Below are 3,080 nucleotides of genomic sequence, written 5' to 3'. Positions count from 1 at the left end.
ATTGTTATACTGGGGTCTATCTGAGACTTAAATTCATGTAGTGTGTCTTTTATGTAATTAGGTGCACCAGTGCTTGGGGCATAAACATTTACTATTATTTTATCTACTTGCAATAATAAATGAAATTAGGTAAATAGTCACACATAAATCTCCAGCTTGGTGACTGGGACCTAGGAAGGCTGCATGAACATTTGTGGTGCTCCACTCCCATTTCTTTATCTCAACACATCTCAAGATGCCCAGCTCTAGTTAGCCACTGCAGAGGCTTCCCTCTGAGCTGGGCCAGCTGGTGCAAGTAGTGCATTTCCTCTCCTGTGCCAAGAAAGACATCAGTGAGTGGGTTCAATTTCTGTGGGGTAAATCACAGGCAGTCAGCTGGTGGGCCACTCTGTCATAAGGTACAGCACTGAGTCACTGAGTGGCAGGGAGATAAGTGTACCCAAGAGTTCTTTGCTGGCATGTGGTCTAAGAAGGTAGCTCGCGCTCTGACCTGGCAACTTCCAACAGGGAGACCCCAAGAGCGCTTGCCGTTGGCTCACTCATGTATCCGTTCATTTATTCTGCGAATGTTAATCGAGTGATTGCAGTATACCAGGGGCTGGATGCCTCCGGGGACAAGACAGATGAGGTCTGTGCTGCCGTGAGTGCCCCATCCCACTGGGGTGGGGTCGGACAGACTGAAAATTTGAATTCCAGGATCCCTAAATGAAGTTTGATTGGCACACAGCCATGCTCATTCATTCACAGCTATTTGTGCCACAGTAGTGAAATTGAGAGATGACCACAGAGAGCATATAGCCTGCAAAGCCTCAAATATTGACCATTAGCCCTTCACAAAGCGTTTACTGCCCTGTTGTAGAATTTAGAGCTGAACAATAACCCTTCACAAGATCCATCAGCAGAAGATTCAAATCCCAACTCTTACTCAGAGGAGTCAGGATTTTCTATGACATAGCAAAGCCACTACCGTTTCTTAGGGGATAGTGTATTAAAATGTTAAAAATAGGCCAATTATAAGTAATTTTAGGTAGTTTGGAAAATACTGAAAAGTAGGCAGAAGAGAATAAAATAGCCTTTATTTCCATCACTTGTAGGTATGAATTATTAATATTGGGGGTTTATTCTACCAATACTTTCTCTTATTGTAAATTCTTTTGTGTGTAATTTGTCTGCACATAGTAAATGCAGTGTGTGGATAGGGCTTGAGTGTGTTTCCAAGGGTCTTTGTGATTAGGTCACTAGGGGCATCTCCCTCGGGAGAGAGTCATGTAGTTCTTGTGGGATTCAGGTTAGTGCCCTCAAGAGTTAGTTATGGCTGGGGATGTAGCTCAGTTGGTAGAGTGCTTGCCTTGCATGCACAAGGCCCTGGGTTCAATCCCCAGCACCACACACACACAAACAGTTATAGAAGAGGGAGCCCGACTTCTCCCACTCTGGTTTCCTGTCTTGCCATGTGATCGCTTACTCTCACATGTCCTTCCTCCATGATATCAACTGCCATAATGTCCTCACCAGAGCCAGCACAATGCTATTTGCACTTTCAGTCTCCAAAATGTGAACTGATCAATCTCTCTTCTTTATAGAGTACTCTGCCTCAGGTATTTGTTACAGTAGAGAAAATAGATGATATATAATATATTAATATAATTTCCATTAAAACCTATCAGAAATCTATTTCATGATAAAAGAAACTAGAGGGGAGTGGGTTTTGGGGACTTAATATAACTGTACGACGTAGAGGTATTACTGCCTCAGGCATGACTGGATCCAGGAGCTCAGCGTACCAGATCCCTTTCTCCGTCTCTTGAATCTACTTCCTCCAATACATCATCTGGCAGCTCCTTTCTTCATAGAGACCAAAGGCTGCAGAACTTCCCATTGCACAGTTGCCATTGCCCCTTTTCTTCACCCAACAATCCTAATGGGAGAAAAGAAAGCATTTATTCCCCAAGGGAAACACATAAACTGAGCCTTTGTAGTGTGCCTGTTCAGGCTTGCTATAGTAAAATACCTGAGGCAGGGTAATTATAAATAATATAGATTTATTGCTCACAATTCTGGAGTCTGGGAAGTCCAAGATCAAGGTGCCAGAGAATTTGGTGTTTAGTGGAGCCTCACGCTGTTTCATGGCTTGTGCTTTCTTGCTGGGATCTCACGTAGGTGAGCACTCCCTTCTATCTCTTTTAAAAGGTCAAATTTCAGCCACAAGAGCATATCCCTTATGGCCTGCTCACTTCCCAGAGGCCCTACTTCATAATACTATTGCACCTGAGGTTACAATACAATCTCGCCGTTGGGGGACTCGTTAACATTCAGGGCACAGTTCTGTGTGGTTCAAAGTATTTTTGAACAGTGAGTTTTCATGCTGCCTGGTTCACTTTACTGTGCCACAAGTGTTTAAACGGAGCCATCTGAGGAAATATTTTATCTCAGAGTTATAATCATTGGAGAGATAGGTCTGAGAAATTATCCAGTCTAGTCTATCTTTTTATTGTGCTCAGTTAAGCTCTGCAGTCATCATCAGCATCACAGATTGACCTCTAAGGAACTGAAGGTACATAAAGGAAAAGTGATCTCCATGTCATTCAAGTAGCTCATGGTGGGGAGACAGAGCTAGAAGATTCCAAGATGTTCCCGCTCCTCTCTCTTAAATATCATCCCTGAGGCAAAATATCAGGCCAGCAAAGCACTCTACCAGTGGACTGTGTCAGCCCCAGAGATCCTCAAAACGAAATGAGCCAGAGAACAACAATCTGGTTTTCTTTCCCACTTCTGGATTTACTGTTAAAAAAAGGGGTGGGGCAGGATAGACAAGCCACAACGGCTGCTATTTGTTTGTTCTTCTTTGACAAAATATTAAAAAATATGACTTTTGGCTCGAGCTCAGTAAAGTTTCTGAAAGATTCTAGAGATTGCTGCTCTTCAAACGCTTCTCCTGCATCATCAGATTATTTGGCAACACTGTCTGCTCATTTATTCAGTTCATGTGGCAAGCGGTCCACTGTCCCTGGCGCCTTCACAAGCTGACCAGGCACGAAAGAGGAAGTGTCGTCCATCTGAAGGCGAATCTGTTGACAAGG

The 3,080-nt window shown here is 43.5% G+C and overlaps 1 non-coding gene across 1 annotated transcript; it reads left to right on the top strand.

The window, feature by feature from the left end:
* The first annotated feature begins 1,317 nt into the window (after window positions 1–1,317).
* Trnaa-ugc (transfer RNA alanine (anticodon UGC)) lies at window positions 1,318–1,391 on the top strand. Its single transcript has one exon. It is a non-coding gene; the product is annotated as a tRNA-Ala (tRNA).
* Window positions 1,392–3,080: the final 1,689 nt, after the last annotated feature.

Source organism: Marmota flaviventris, chromosome 5 (genome assembly GCF_047511675.1).
Source record: "Marmota flaviventris isolate mMarFla1 chromosome 5, mMarFla1.hap1, whole genome shotgun sequence".
In the NCBI taxonomy this organism is placed as follows: Eukaryota; Metazoa; Chordata; class Mammalia; order Rodentia; family Sciuridae; genus Marmota; species Marmota flaviventris.
Note: the sequence above shows the minus strand (reverse complement) of the source record. Positions and strands in the feature narration are given on the sequence as shown.